The following is a 16,957-nucleotide window of genomic DNA, read 5'->3' on the forward strand; positions in this document are numbered from 1 at the left end:
TCAAGTCATTAATATTTCTGTATTCGTTTTCTTAAAGAGGATCCCAAATTCTCCAAATCGTGTGAGTTCCAGGCTCCACAAAATGTGAATTCAGCCTATCTCTCATACACTTCCAAGTTTTCTGTTGCGTGACCAAAGTGTGTACAAATCTACAAAGGGAAACGAAGACAGGAATAAGTGACATTAACTGTTGGTCTGGTGTGAGGTAAAGAGGAAAAAAGACTTACACCTTCTATGTGTGTGTGTGTGTGTTTTTGTTTTCCTTCTGCTTGGTCCTCCCTCGGTGCCAGCCCTTTATTGGTGGGCTGATTTCTGTCGCTCATCTTTCAAGGCCAGTTCTTTCCAGGCCACTAACAGCAACAGTGGATCGTAATTTTACAGACTGCAACACAGGTACTCTTTTAGAGTCCTAGAGTTTCTGAGACAAGGTTTGTCCTGTTTCTTCCGCAGGGAGTCTTTGGAGACTTCATGGTATAGAATAAACAGGCCCTAAATTCACGGAGGCGAGGGCTCAAACGTCAGAAGGTCCTTCACATACACAGTGCCCTGTCCGGAAAAACATCCCCCAGCGCGGCTGGGGCTACATTTAATCCACGCTGCTGACAGCCCGCGCGCCGACGGGGATGGACTTCTGCACGCTGGGGAGGGCTGGCGTGCGCACCGAGAAGGGGGGCCAAGGGCTGGGGGAGGAGATCGGAAGGGGAGAGGTAATCCCCGGCGTTTTGAGCATCCCCTTTTTAGAAAGACTGAGTCTCTCCCGGGACAGCTGCTGCGGTCACACCACAAACTTAAAAGCCGGCCTCCCGCTCCGAGCGTGCCTTTCCTCGCCACCCTCGCCTGCCCTCAGCTCCAGCTGGTGCCTGGCTCCGCGCCGCTCCGACAGGGCGCGCGGGGGTCAGCAGCGCCCCCTGCCTCCCGGCCAGCCCTCTGCGGCCGCAGCCTCCGCGCTCCACCAGGGCCGCCCGCGGCTCCGCGGCTCCGCCAGCGCTGCCGCTCGGAGGAGGTCGCGTCGGTGTCCCGGTCGCCGCCTCGCTCGCGCACCGCCTGCATCCCCTTCCTTTCTTCCTAAAGAGACAGCGGGCAGCGAGGGAGGCAGAGAAGAGGTCGCAGCAGGTAAGGCAGGTTTCGGGTCACCTGCTGCTCCTGTGGGAGGGTGCTCTGGGGACCGCGGTGTTCAGTAGGGGTGACTGGATTCGGGGGTGGCCGAGGGTCTGAAGTGAGGATGCCGAGCGGCTGGGAGATACGGAACGTTACGGGATGGATAGAGCTCTCCGAAGCTGACAGGAGTGGGTGCGCCGGGGGCCAGACGGAGAATCCGGCGCTGAGGCGGGGACGGCCCAGGCGCGCGGCACAGGGACAGCGTGGCGGCGGGCGCAGCCCCCACACTCGCCGCCACCGCCGCAGCCTCCTCAGCCCGAGTCGGGCAAAAGTTTTCCTCCCGGACGCGCCCCGGCACTTCGCTCTCTCTCTCGTTCCCTCCGGGACGCTGGCGGCCGGGAGCGCGTCTGAACGTGCCCCCTGGCTCCGCCGGCTGCAGGTTCATTCACGGACGCGTCGGTGGGGACCGTCTGAGGAGGACTTGACTTGGGGCGTCTGCGCCCTCGCTTGCTCCTTTCCCCGACGGGTGGGGGAGGGGACGGGGAGACCGTGGCGGTTGTTTGCGTTGTGGTGCTTTTGGCGAGGGATGGGCGACGCCTTTTAATCTGTGAGGGAACCGTGACGCTCCTTCTGACGGGAGCCTGCATCTTCCCAGACTCGGAGGGCAAAGTTGGAAGCCGACACCAGCCTCAAAGCTGGCTGACTGGGAAAGGCGGTTCTTGCCAAACGCACTCTTGAGGGAGCCGGGCATCCCCCGGTAGCCTCGGCTGGGCTCGCTCAGAAAAGGCCCGGATCTGACTCCTGCCGGGAATTTAACCCGGCTGATTTAACCCCGCCGGGTGTTCCCCAGCCCCTCCCCGCGCGCCGGGAGTTCAGGCGTTAATGGTCCGCCCTGGAAGCGCCCGGGCGGTTTTCGGCATCAGCTGATTCTCCTTCCCTCACGACTGGCGTTCAGCCTCGTGGGCTGAGTTGCTTTGCTTGCTTCCCGGCGCGCGGAGGGGACCTGACAGGAGAAGGAGGAGGCGCCGCGCTCCCGCGACCAGGCTGGACTCGAAGGGACTGGACCGGAGCCGCGCGCCCGGCAGCTGCGGCCGCCGAGGTCCCCAATTCTAAGTTACCGAGACTGGAGTTAAATAGGCGAACTTTCCGCTGTTTAGCCCCGAGTGAAGCTGTAATGAAAGGCAAATGTCTCCGCGAGCACTCTTCTTTCCCCACCAAAGCCCCTCCCATCCTTCCTTAGCCTGTCAGTGCCATTTGCCAGAGAAGGGGCGAGGGGACTGAAAGTCAAATTTAGCCGGAAAGATTCTCCTCCCGTGGGTGTGTGTTGAGGGGGGTGTCCCTAACGGATGGAAAGGGTTGAGGGCGAGATGAGACCCCCTTCCGGGGTCTGGGGCCGCTATTGTGTAACCATGGCAACCGCCGGGGCAAGAGCGGTCAGAGCCTTCCGGGTTCTGCACGTGGAAAGAAAAATGTGAAGGGTGGGGAAGGGAGAGAATCACATGTCATCACTCCTGTGTTGCCTTTGCTTCTCCAGCTGTGCTGAGCCAGACAGCTAGGAGGATGAGCAGGAAAGGGCTGGGTTGGAGGTGAGCAGCCCCAGCCAGCAGTTACTTTAACTCTGTCCCGCCTCACAATCACTGAGGCCTGTACTAGCAGCTAAAGCTGGCCAGAGAAGCGGTCGCTGATAGGCTTACCGCTATGAAGTGATGGTTCAGGTCAGGGAGATGGGAAAAGGCCTTGGCCTTTGGAAGAGAAAAGGCCAGGAAATACAGGAAGGTGATGTGGGAAGAGATAAGAATAGGGTCAAAGAGGTAGCTGAGAGACAATAAAAGGGTACTGATCTGGACTGCCAACATTTCCAATGAAATCTGCCCATTTATGAAGTGGAAAACTGGTGGAAAAGGGAAAGGACATACATTGCATCCTAGGTATTTTGTACATTATCACCATTAATATTCTTAACAGCAGTACGTTTCTTTTTTCCTCTTTTTGTACACACAATTTTATTAGGCTTTGTATTAGTTTCAGTCAGTAACCTATATTGTGTGACTGCCATTGTCTGAAACCTCAGCAAGGTCTCGTGCCCCTTTATCCGGTTACTGTGACCAGATTTTTCTCCCTCACAGCCAGTAATTAGGGTTAAAGTGTTGCATTTAAGGGCTTCCCAAGTGGCGCTAGTGGTAAAGAACCCGCCTGCTAATGTGGGAATTGTGAGAGGAGGGTTCGATCCCTGGGTCTGGAAGATCCCCTGGAGGAGGGTGTGGCAACCCACTCCAGTATTCTTGTCTGAAGAATCCCCATGGACAGAGAAGCCTGGAGGGTTACAATCCGTAGGGTCTCAAAGAGTCTGACACGACTGAAGCAACTTAGCATGCATTGAATTTAAACTGTAGGTCAAAAACGTGATGTTTTGGAAAGGTGCTAGTTAAGCCATGAACATGCCATGTTTAATTAGTTTTTCATTTTCTTTACAATGAAAAAAAAAAAAAAACAGAGTTAGAAATGTGGGGTGTCCCATTTTGGTTTTTTCAATTTTAAGAAACATAATTCTTAAAAATGGTATTGGTGGTTAAGGGAGTAAACAAAGCAGTCACTTTCCTTTTAGAGATGAGAATCGTGAGATATGAAGGTGTTAGCTACTCTGTTCAAATATAAGCTAGTAAGAGGTGGAGCTGAGACTGGAACTGTTTTACCTGGATGTAGGTAACCTTTTAAGAACTTAAGGCAGCTTTCCATGACGCCACTTAAAGGACCTTTCTAAGATCAGTTTGATGCAGTATCTGTATATTATAGGTTACCGGGAAAAAACCCCAAGAATTTAAATGGGATTCAGGATTAAAGATGGGTATAGGCCACAACAAGTGTGTAGAACAAGAATCTTATGTACATGATATTAATAACATTTATACAGGTTATTGTGCCTTATAGGGAATTATTTAGTAATGTTTATATAGGAAAAACAGAAAGAAAAGAAACATTTTATCAAATAGTAACCCCTTGGCTGTGTTGAGAAAATTCTCTGAGGTTAATGAAGTTTTCCTTAGCCAACTTACTGCCTTCAGGACCTGATACCTACAAACTTACTTCATATTTTGGCACCACCATTTCACCTTTGTGTCTGTGGCCCATTTGCTTGCAAGAAGTAATCATTTGACTCCTGTTACCCTCCTGCTGACTCTCTGAGAGGGGAGATTAAGGAAAAGTGCCTCACAATACAAAATGTTTTGAAATTTTCAGAGAACTATAACCAACACCAGCAGAAACTAAGGGTAAAAGGTAAAGAAATAATTATGTATCTTTTCTTTTGCCTTTTTGCAGACTTTGTACTTAGTCTTAGATAATTTGCTCTATAATTTTGCATGGGAAAATGCACAAAGATAAACTGTGTTTTCAATCTCCATTGTGTGTGGAGGGAGCTTGTAAGGGTGGGAGTGGGAATTATTTTTGGTGTCAGGGAGGGTCTGGAATATAAACAATTACAAAGGCAGAGGAAGCACATGTACTGTTTCCAGTGACAGGCTAACACATTAAATATAGGTTTGAACTTGAGTCACCAGGCTGAATTACTCTCAAGTCTTTTCCAAAACTAGGAAATATATTGTTTGGAGTTGGAGTTAAATTAAAACTATATGTTTCATGGTGCTCAGTTCTTATTCCTCATACTGGGGTCTTTTTGCATTGCGTGGGTATTTGTTAACTATCAGAAGGTTTATCACAGACCTGAAAGTTATCTGAAGATGTCCTCTGGAATTGGCAGGTACCTCTGTTGCCCTCTGTTTTCTGCTTGGACAGAGTTACTGGGTTAAGTCATCCCCATTTTTATTATTTAGAATATCAACTTATCAATCTCAAGGAGAAAATGTTCCAATTGGTGGTGATTTAATGAATATTAGTATGTCTTCAGATTGTTTGTTACAACTTCATTATGGAAAAGAAACGTGACTGAACTTTACTGTTCTGTCTGGGAGACATAATAATTTGATGATATATGTTTTTTGGGTAGAACTCTTGTCAATTAATAAATGATTTATTTAATAAACAGAAGTAACCATAGCTCTGTTTGAAAAGCTATTTTTATATGTACTTGGAGCTATATAGATAACCTAAGTAAAATATTAATCAATAAATATTTCAAGACTCGATAACATATTCCTTGAAGGAAAAATACATTTATATTTGTGAAATAAGTAGTAATAACAACAGTAATAATGACTGACCATGGGAAAAATTTGTTAATCCCACACCTTGTTACCTCAAAACTTAGTTAAAAAATACTTCTTTACTCTAGGAAATCTAAATTCTTGGCCAGAATTCCTTTTTATTTTTATACCTTCATCTTACCTTTCAAGCTAATGTTCTGAGTTTTTCAGTCATTTGTTTTCTTACAAATTTCTTTATAGTTCCTAACTGGATCATAAAGACTGGAAATTAGGATTTGTCTTCTCTAACTTTTTATAACTTTAGGTTAGTACAATGCTAAACATATTTAGATACTTAACAAATATTGAAATCTAATTAATTACCAAGCAGTTAATAGAATGATTTTGAATCACTTTGTCCCCTATAAAAGATCAGCTTAAAGATCTTTGGTTTTATACTTTACTTTCTCTGAGATTTTAGAAAGGAGAGTTTTCTCTTTTATATGAGTTTTAACCTTTCATAGAAAAAAAAGTTGAGATGCTGAGTGTTTTATCATAATGCATAACATATAGGAGCAGTGTAATGATCATATGAAATAGGGTTTATAAGAATACTTAGTAAAAGGTTGCATATTACAAAAAGTTATTTTATTTTTGAATTTATTATATTTTTTAGAAGTATCCAATTAAGAAATGAGAATCTGCATCATCTGTGTCCACATTATTTCACCTTAAATTGTTGTTGTTGTTTAGTTACTAAGTTTTGTCTGACTCTTTATGATCCTATGGACTGTAGTCCTCCAGGCTTCTCTGTCCATGGACTTTCCCAGGCAAGAACACTGGAGTAGGCTGACGTTTCCTTCTCCAGGGCTCTTCCTGACTCAGGGATCGAACCCACGTTTCCTGCCTTGGCAGGTGGATTCTTTACTGCTAAACCACCAGGGAAGCCCAAGAAATATAAAGCTAAAGTAAATTCACTGCAAACAAGAAATGCACTGATAAGAAACTGCAGCACCTTGGATTTTGAAATTTAAGTAATAATAATGAGGTATACTTACATTATTGGACATTTACAAATACAAATTATTCAAGACAGTTAAATGTTTCAAAAAGTTGGAATATGTAATAAGATAGATTGTTCATATTTAAATTTTAAATGATTTTGGTGACTTTTAATTTATCATTAATATTTGATCTTTTATCTCCATGTAAATAATAATGTTTAATTATTTCTAATAGTCATGAACCAGGACTTCTTTAACCAACCTTCTAATCTTTTGCTGGTAAATTTAGACAGTTTGCTGATTCTTTTGCCATGCTCAGTCAGCCACACATATTACCCTTCTATAAAAATGTGTAAAATAAGTAGAATTGAGTGATCAAGTATTCACAGAAGAGTTTGTGTTTCTCTGGATCTGTTATCCATTTAAATATATGGGGTCTTCTGCTTCAGAAATTAGAAATGATGTACTTTATGTCCCTTGTTTCTTCTATAGGGCATTTAACATAATACTGTAACTTCAACATTTTATGTTGTAACTTCAACATCTCAAGTATCTTGTAGTAAATCATAGAAAAATGGGAACACTTGATGCATTTTTCTAATGAAATAGAGTTAAGCATTATTAAATGGGGCCATAACTACTAAGAACAAAGTCAAATAAAACAAGCCAAAAAGTCTAGGCTATTGAGCAGAAGAAATATAATATTATTACTTTCAGGGAAAATAAATAAAATTATACAGAGAGGTGATGTTATTACTCTGCCATCAGATAAATGTCTTATTTATTTTCCTATACTAATTATGCACTTTACTTGGTCTTTTGTTTTAATCAGTCTTTTGTATATCTTAAACAGTTTTAAGGATTATAGTATTATATTTGGTCCAGAAATATATAGCTGGTCCAGAGCCTATATAGCTGGTACCTAGTGACTGAGATAAATATATATAGTTTCAAGCATATTAGATTAGCAGAACTTAGACTAATACAATTTCTCAGTAGAGATATTGTCTGGAGTTATGTTAGTGAAGAGACAGAGAAATAGTATAGTCTATGTTTTTAACATCAGCATGTATGAACGGCATAAAAGCAATGTCCAGGAAAAAAGTATCCTCTTAAGTTGCTTAAATAGTCCTATAGAAGCCTTTAAAAAAAAAAATATTGACAGCTGAACCTCTGCCTAATGACTTCATAGTCTCAAATTCAGTCAGTTCAGTTCAGTCGCTCAGTCGTGTCCGACTCTTTGTGACCCCATGAACCGCAGCACGCCAGGCCTCCCTGTCCATCACCAACTCTTGGAGTCCACCCAAACCCATGTCCATTGAGTCGGCGATGCCATCCAACCGTCTTATCTTCTGTCGTCCCCTTTTCCTGCCCTCAATCTTGCCCAGCATCGGGGTCTTTTCAAATGAGTCAGCTCTTCGCATCAGGTGGCCAAAGTATTGGAGTTTCAGCTTCAACATCAGTCCTTCCAATGAACACCCAGGACTGGTCTCCTTTAGGGTGGACTGGTTGAATCTCAAATTATACCTAAATAATTTAGTTTTCTTTGATGGAATGTATAAAATCAGTGTGAGGCATTTACTTCTTTTTTGTTTTCTCTCCTTCTAAAGCCCAGTCCACAAATATGACATTCAGGCATTTCTTGTATTTTGGTATTTGCTATTGTTGCTTTCAGATAAATATTTGCTGTTTATATCTGAAATAATTGTTCTACGAAAGAAAGAATTGTGTTCTAAGGTAAAAAATGAATACTTTTTTTTTTTACTTGGAGGAGCAGTTTCAATTTTGAAATGTAACACTTCATTTCACGGAACAATTTGGAACCCTCAAAATTCTCAGTTTTCTTACAGTGCTAAGTACGAGGTCAGTAGAAGTTGACAGTAATTTGTGTTTTCTTGTTGAAATGGGGTGTACATCTAAAAGAACTTTTATTTTTATATTAATGATTTTCATTACAGATACACATTCATGATCATTATTGAAAAATCAGTAAATACAGATAAGCATAAAGTAAGGAAGTGTAATAAAAAGTTACCCATAAATCTGCTACACATAAATATATATGTTAATTCTTAGGTTAAACATGAAATTTATTTTTAAAATAAAAGTTATATGTGACAGCAAGGGCCTAGATCTCATTTTCTAGCATTACTGTCCCATAAAAGGAACCAGGGATCTTCAGAGAAATGGCTGATTCTAGGATCGAGGCAGGAAATGTATGTGAGCCTGGATCATCTTGTGGCAAAAAATAAACAAGTGTCCCAAACATACACATACACTCACCATACCAAATATGCACAATGATAGGGGTATGTCAAAGAGATCTAGGAACCAGCTGAAAAAGTTCCCAATGGCCAACACTAGAATAATTTGAGCAAAAAAAAAAAAAAAAAAACCTATTATTGACTATAACCCAAGGTATAAAATACATATCCATGGGACCATGCTAATATAATTGAATGATGAATAAATAAAGGAGAAGAGACAAATCTTTCATCTAGTAGAACTTCAAATGGTTTATGCAGGTATCTGGCCCTCAAGGAAGGTGAACATATAACTCCTTACTTCTGAAGTGAGCTGTGCATGGTTACTTCCTCCAAAGAGTACTCCTCATGGAATGGAGGGGAAAGTACAGTAAGTAAGCCGAGCAGAGCCTGTCTCAGCCAAGTGATCAGGGTCAGCCTCAACAGTCCTAAAGCGTATTGGTAGTATGTGCCTTTGATATGAAGGATGAGAGGAATACTCCCCCTCTCAACCTCTCCATTGATATGTCCTGTAACCCCAATAAAACCATGAGAAAAACATCAGACAAATTCCAAAAGAGGGGCAGTCTACAATATATTTGACCAGCAGTCCTCAAACCGGTCAAGGTCGTAAAAAACCAAAGTAAGTCTGAGAAACTGTTATAAGCAAGAAGTCAGAGAGACACGAAATAAATGTAATGTGGTGTCCTGGGTGAGACCCATGGAAAGAAAAAGAACATTAGATAAACACTAAGAAAATCAGAATAGACTTGGACTTTAGTTAATAACAAAATGTCAATATTGATTTTATTCATTATAACAAATGTCCATTCTACCTATCATAAGATGTAAAATAATAGGGAAAACTGGATGTGGGTGTAAGGAAACTTTCTGTACTATCTTCTCAGTTTTTGCACATCTAAAATCATTCTGAAAAATGACAAAATAACATCTATTTGTAAAAATTATACTTGAAAGCATATAGATTAACCATGGTGAGAAACTATATAAAAGGTGAACCATTCTCTGGTCAGAAAGGTTAATGTTGTTCAATTAAATGCTTACTTTATTCCCCTAGTTCAAGGTGGAACTATCCTACTGTTTTTTTTTCTATTGATGCTAAATATAATAGATATCATAATAAATGCATATTTTGAATTAAGTGTTCTTGTAATTACTTATTTTTCAAAATAAAATGTATTACTTGGATTAATAAAAAATTTAACATCACCATTGTGATAGGTTCTCGTGCAAAGAAAACTATGTATCAGTCATGTTCCATAAATCAGCCTTAAATATTAAAAGAGAAGGCACACTTTTTTCATACTTTAGTCTTTGCTCTTTTATTGATATTGACAAGATCCATCTTCTGTGCCAGATGTCTTCAGTTCTACATGATGATTGTGCTTTCAATTCTTGCCAAAATGGCTCAATGACTATGTTCTTATTTCTCTTCTTTGAATCTCAAGGACATCTACTACATTAAATATGTTAAAGATTATTTCATATCAAATGTTATATATATAATATGTGTATCATTGCTTATTTTAAAAATTAAAAATTTACCTAAAGAGACTTTTATATCCCTTCAAATTCCTAGAAATTGAGACTCAAATATATTCCAGAAATGTAGATATGTGTTGCCATTTCCATTTTTATCTGTGTGTGTTTTCAATTCTTTCCCTCACTTTACATATATACTTTCTATTATAAAACTCACATTATTCCTTCTATTCTCTGCGTTACAAATGGTTGCATATGTTTTGAAAGTCCAAGGATTTTTTCCCTTTTAATAAGTTTTCTTGCTTATGTGCTTCGTCACGCAGTCATATCTTGACTCTTTATGACTCCATGGACTGTAACCCCCCAGGCTCCTCTCTCCATGGAATTTTCCAGGCAAGAAGACTAGAGTGGTTTGCTGTTTTCTGCTCCTGGGGATCTTCCCAACCCAGGGATCAAACCTGTGTCTCCTGCATTGGCAGGTTAATTCTTTACCACTGTGCCACGTGGAAAATCTCTTGCTTATAGTTTGACCCAAAGTCCTTTCATTTCACCTTTATACATGTTGATGTCTTATTTTTTTATTATCTCATATTTATAATTATTTAATAATTACCTGACTGTGCTTTTTAGTCAACTTTCTGTTGAATTTGTGCTTTACTGTGGCAGTGGTTGAAAAGTTTAAACATGCTTTTTAAAATTTTTTTGTTTTTAGTTTGTATGAGTCATAGCACACAAAGAAACACATTTCAAGAAGTTGTTTGGGGAAAGTCATGGAATCCAGTCCCAGAATATGTGGCTAAAGGGCCTTTTTTTTTTTTTTTTTGGTGATACCCCACTGAACTTCCAGAGATTCCAGGGACAACGTCTGAAAAAGACCCAGATCAAATATGACTAGTGTGCTCTGGGCTTCCATTGAAATCTTAGGTACAAGGTTTTCATTTTTGTTACATGAAAGGATTGAATGCAATTTTTAAAAAGAGCCTGTCTATGGTAATTCAACTCATTCAAAAAGAAGAATGCAGAAATACAAATTCTGACCAAAACCTTTAGAAATGGTTTGCATAATTTGCATAATAGAGATGTGAAATTGATACTTTTGTATGGACTATCATTGACTCCTTTTTTATTTCCTATCAATGTATTTTCAAGTAATTGGTGACTTATGAATACATAATTATAACTAGGGTACTATTTTCAAAAAATCTTTTCAGATGAAAATAATCATCTCAAATCTCATCAATTGTGAGGTTTGACTCTCCTTATCAGAAGACAGGTTTTTAAGACAGTTGTGAAATTGTATACTTACTAACTTTATCCTTCACATATTTTATGATTCAAAATTCACTATTTTGGCCACACTAGCCTCTGTCTTATAGCTTCAAATATTTCCTTATCATGATCAAATTGGGGTGTTAAGTTGCTTTCCAAGCAGTTTGGTAGAAGGTTGAAGTAGCCAGACTGTTCTATCTGTAAAAGGATTTGCATGATGAAATAGTGTTAAGATGAGTTATGTATAATTATAAAATAGGAAATAAGTATAAGTCAAGAAATTATTGTATCAACTTATGAAGACTTTTATCACCTGTAAAGTAGCTGTTCAAAAGCATTTGTACTGGATAACAGATGAGAGGATAAAATTTCCCTTTCTTTGACTTGATTCACATTTCTCGGCGCCGTGGGGATTGTTGTCTTAGACTACACTGTGATGAGTTTTGGCAGAGAGTGTTCATTGTTCAGGTTTTTAAAAGGGCAAGTTTTTGGCAGAAGTACTTACATAGAAGAGGAATGCTGTGCTTACACATGTGCACTCAATAGACCCTTCAGAGAGCTTGGGCTAAGATCCTTGGATTCCTTACTTCACCCTACTCCAAGTCTCTGGATGTTGATTGCTTAGAGCTCTTTTGTTTTGTCATTATCACATAGGCCTTTCACATTCGAGAAAATGGTACTTTTGATCCATATTTCAAAACTTTTTAGAGAACAAGGAATGGTCATTCATATTCTGTGCACTTTCACTTGAAACATTAAAAATAAGAATTGCATTCAGATCCGGTTTTCCTTAATATTTATCAAACATGTAACCATCATCTTCATGATGGTCACCAATCATTCTTTTTGTATTTTTGTAACCTTTGGTTATTTCTGATAATCAGAAATGACAATTTTGACTTTCTCTTTTTTCCATTACTTTATTTTATACAAACAGGGTTTAAAAGTGTGCTTTATGTGGGTGATATAAAATGAGCAAAAACAAAAAAGTCTTATAAATCCCCTAAATTAGTGAACAGGACAGACTAGCATCAACCACATGGCTCACAGTTCCTCTGCTCTTTCCTCCTGGGACTTTGCGCTGATTTCTTCTTTCACTTGGATAGTTTTGTCTCTTACTGCCATCACTTCTCCTGGCCCCCAACCAGTGCCCACTCCCCTAGGCACCCTCATGCATGGCCATTGAATCTTGCTTGAAAAAGTGCTTTTCACTTAAATTCTGCCCTCCTGTCCATAGATCTTTTTCAGTTCCAATAACTATTTCTCTCTTACTTGGACTAAGTTTCTCAAGAATAAGGACCAAGTAGTTGCACATCACCAAGTCTTGTGTGTAATAAGTACACAGTCTCTAACACTGGAATATAAATTATTCTATTCAGAACCCCGTTTTTGTTTTTTCCTCTTTTAACTACTCTAGATGTATAATTCCTCATGAAGTTATTTTCACACACACATTCCTTCATTGTAAAGGTTATTTCACATATTCATATTACTCTTGATGCCTGTCCATCTTGAATTCCCTTTTCATCTTTTCTTTAATTCAAGAAGTATTTATTGAGTGCCTGCTATATGCTGGGCACTGTATGAGTCACTGACAAAATACAGATGAGAAACCATGGCTGCAACCCTGAAGCAGGTGACTGTAAAATAATTCATGACCATCAAGGGTCAAATAAAATATTATGATATTAAATCCAAAAAGCAGAGAGTTCTATTCATAGTCTTGGCCTTTTCTCTCTGCAGCCTTTTCTTTAATGATGTCATCTTCTCACCTTAACCTCTTTTATCTTTATGGAGATTATTTCCAGAGCATTATCTCCATCCCTGACTTCTCTCTCAGGTCCCAGGTACGTCACCACACCACTACAACCCCTGTGGGTTAGTCTTCATTGCTCTACATTATGTGTAAAAAGGAGATCACTCTGGAAACTGAAAGAGTCTTTGATTAGTGGAACTTTAAACTGAGGCTTTCAAGTGTGGGGGAAAATGTGGTGCTGTGGTTAAGGTTATGCCCTATGGAAGCAGACAGCTTGAATTCAGATCCTGGTTCTGTCACCTCTGAACTATGTGATTAGACAAGTTACTTGACCTTTTTATGTCCATTTTCCATCTTTTAACTGGAGGTTCATGAAAGCACTAATCTCATAGGATTATTGTGAGATATAAATGGGTTAATATAGGACGATTAAATGTTGTATTATACTGTGTGTTATCTTTCCATTATCCTTATAAGATGATGCAAATTACATATAGATCAGATTCTCACACATTTCCACACTGTTCTGCTGCCTTCTTGTTCTTTATCTGATGGATTCCATTAATCTCATTCAGAAAAAGGTCCTTTGGTGACCTCCTTCAGGTATATTCCTGGATAAGAGAATGACATTTTAGGATTGACTATTACCACCTCCTTATTTTGCACAATAGTGTGTTTAAAGAAACATCATTTGGGGCACACTGCGACTGACTATGCTATAGGGATGTGAGGGAGAATCCAGGGCAAAGGAACCCTTTAATACTAGCTGTCACAGAAGCAGGAGCTACTTGTAGAAACTAAACAGCAAGTAATAAAATCCTTTGGTGCCCCATCTAAATTTCCAGGTTTATTTTGTAGCAGTTCACCATTCCTTAGCCATCTACTACTGGATTTATAACACTGCACATTCATTCCCAAATAAACAACACAAATTTGTTCAACAGCCTTCATATCCCCCAGCTTCTGACTTTTTTTTTTTTTTAACCCAGTACGCAGATATTTCTTTAGCCCTCCAGTGTGGGCCTACTGTCATTCTAATCCCCTGCCCTCAGCTTCCTTCCCTTGTTTGATCACTACCTTGTCCCTGTATGTCTGCTAACCAGTTATTGCGCTTGAAACTTCTTATTAAATGTTCTCACTACTTTGTGGTTTCAGAATATTCTATTTCAGTCCCGTTTATAAGGAGTGAAAGAAAACAGAGTGACCTAATTCACTCTCCATCCACTAGAGGATTTGGAAATTGGCCCAGTGACAATCTCTTGTAGTGCAGTCTCATGCCCAAGGACTGGACTTTTTCTAGACCCTGAACTTGATGCCATGATCTAGCTACCAAGAGGTCCCTGGATTCTTGCTCTCTAAAGGTTGAGCTTCAGGGGATGCTGAAGGAACCTGCAGTACAGCACTTATGGAATAAAGTTGCCTAAGAGAAGCATCTCCCAAGATGTAAGTTTAGGAAGAATCCAGAGACAAATGAGTAGCTCCCACATCTAGATATAAGCAATCTAATATGCAAGGAAAACCTTTGTCTCAGGTTGACTCACCTTCTTGGCCCTTCTCTGAAATATAACTAGTGGAAGCATCAAGTATGTTAATCAATGATATTTTCCAGGAATTGAACTTAAAGGTCACTTCAGCTTCTGAGCAAGTGGAAGTGAAACTGAATAATGTTCTAGTTATTTTATGGGAAAATACTTTTCTAATGCTGTTTTTGGTATTGTTTCAGATTAGTCTATTCTCATAGTTGGCTTATGAATGTTCATCAATATATTTTATATAATTAATAATTAATAAATTATTTTCTATATCTTAAATTAATTATGAACCACATATATATCATATTAATAACTATATGTAATACCCTAGTTCTACTTCACAGAAAATGAAATGCTTCAGAGATAGGATAAGTAAGATTTACTTGAAATAATTTCTAAATATTTTTTAAATAATTAAAAAGCCTCTCACAGTGCTAATCCCAGGAATGTAAAGTGATTTCCTGTAGTTGCAAATAGATAGATGTAAATCAATGTAAAATATTTCAAATATATATTAATATATATATCTTTAGTGTGTGGCATTTTCTATTCCATGAATCTTAAGGATAATTTTATTAGAGCAAATTAAAAGAAGGAAACAATTTTAAAAACTAGAACCCAGAGTCAATTTAGTTTGTTTGTTCTGTTTTTATAAATTCACTCTTACTTCTGTTGGCTTTTTATGACTTTAGTGAGTAAATATTTATAAATCTCCTGGCTTGTTTCTTGATGAAATTTTAAGTAAGGGAGATAATTTACATTACTTTTCTAAGTATTTTGCTGGGGCAGAGGAGTTCCATTTTCAAATGATTCCTTTTAGGTGTTTATGAGGACTAGCCAGGCTAATAGTGGTTTTCTGGGTGGTTTCAGGGTCATTAAAAAAGTGTGACCAGGGCCAAGGTAACACCTATTCCAGGTCTGTAGTTTAGGACTGAAGACAGAGAAGGTGGAACAGTCTAGGGGTTCTCATCTATATTCTTCTTTGGGGGCCCTATAATTCCTGGATTGTGTCCGATGGCTCTCTCCTCTTGCTGTTTCACTGGTTCCCCTTTCTCTTCCTCCCACTTACTGCTTTTTGCCACAGTTCTGTTCTTTTCTGTCTACAGACTTTTCTCCCTGATCCACTCATTCTCCTCATTTCTGTTATTATTTAGATGAGAAAGACATATAAATTATTAACCCTGACCTCTCTTGTAGTCTTGATCCCTCTGCCAGTGCTTTTTCCAGTAGACTCTAGTCTAAGGCAAGTAATCATCATTTAATAAGCAGTTTAAATTCTTACTATGATCTCATCATGTACTTTCTTGCAATGTAGTTGTGATTTTGTACACACAAATGTTGATCTTGTGGTGGAAAGGCAGCACAGTTTGGAGTCACAATTTATTATCTGGGAACACTTGTTATTTAAGTCTGTCAGTCTTGTTTTACTCATATACTGAAGTGGGGTAAATGACAGCTCTGTATACAAAACACATGTGAGTATTAATTGAGAAAATGTAAGTAAATTTCTCCCAGTGCCTGACACCATGGCTATTTAATAAGTCAACACTGATAGTTTTATTTCTTCTCGGCAATATACATTAAGCATATTTAACTGGTTACCAAAGCTTTGAAATGACAGAGTACAGACTTTAGGTTTTATACTGGAGGCACATGGGAGCCACTGAAAGTTTTTGAACCATGAAATAACCTAAGAATTAGTATTTTAGGAAGATGAGCCTAGGAATAATTTACAGGGAGACCAACTAAGAGACACTTTGTAGGTAAAATAAGGGCTGGACTAACACAGCGGTGTTGAGAATAGAAATAAGGGTGCTAGAGAAATACAGGGCTATCTTATCAGACTTTTACTCTTTGTTATTTGTGTATTTCATGATGTTTCACTGTTATATAGTCAAAGCATTATTATTGTAATGTGAACTTTGCTCTCAGTCTGACTCAGAACTATTTTATATTCCTCTCAGAACATAGATGTGTTAACATTAAAAATGTCTCATTGATGTTATACTTTTTGAAACAGATATATATTGTTCCTAGAACTCACAGTGCAACAAGTAATGTCTTACCACATATAAAGTCTGAGGTCACACTTGATCCCAGCAGGATATAAAATATCTCATGAATTTTTTTCCTGCTAAAGGAAGTTTTAAGTATTTCAGGTTAAGAAAATAATCCTTAGATGTAGAGGATGGAGAGGCTGTGTAGACAGCAACTTTCAAGCAGATATCACAGAACTGGAAAGAAAAACCGGTGAAAATCTTAGCTAAATATTTAGTTTGTGAAATAAAAGTGCTTTCTTATTTTGCTTTCATGTATGTTTAATGTTTAGCATCCAGTATTTCTCATGCTGTTCATCCTTTTGTCTTTTTTTAAAATTCTCTTGATACTCTTATCTTTCAAAAACTAATGCAAA

The 16,957-nt window shown here is 39.1% G+C and overlaps 1 protein-coding gene across 3 annotated transcripts in view; it reads left to right on the forward strand.

Moving 5' to 3' along the window:
- The first annotated feature begins 740 nt into the window (after positions 1-740).
- The window catches only part of SEMA3D (semaphorin 3D), a 222,540-nt gene continuing 206,323 nt past the window's right edge, over positions 741-16,957 (forward strand). For all 3 annotated transcript variants that reach the window (XM_043871916.1, XM_043871915.1, XM_043871914.1), the window contains exon 1: positions 741-1,113. The gene's annotated coding sequence lies outside the window, so the exon portion shown is untranslated. The remainder of the gene's footprint in view (positions 1,114-16,957) is intronic.

Source organism: Cervus elaphus, chromosome 18 (genome assembly GCF_910594005.1).
Source record: "Cervus elaphus chromosome 18, mCerEla1.1, whole genome shotgun sequence".
Classification (NCBI taxonomy): Eukaryota; Metazoa; Chordata; class Mammalia; order Artiodactyla; family Cervidae; genus Cervus; species Cervus elaphus.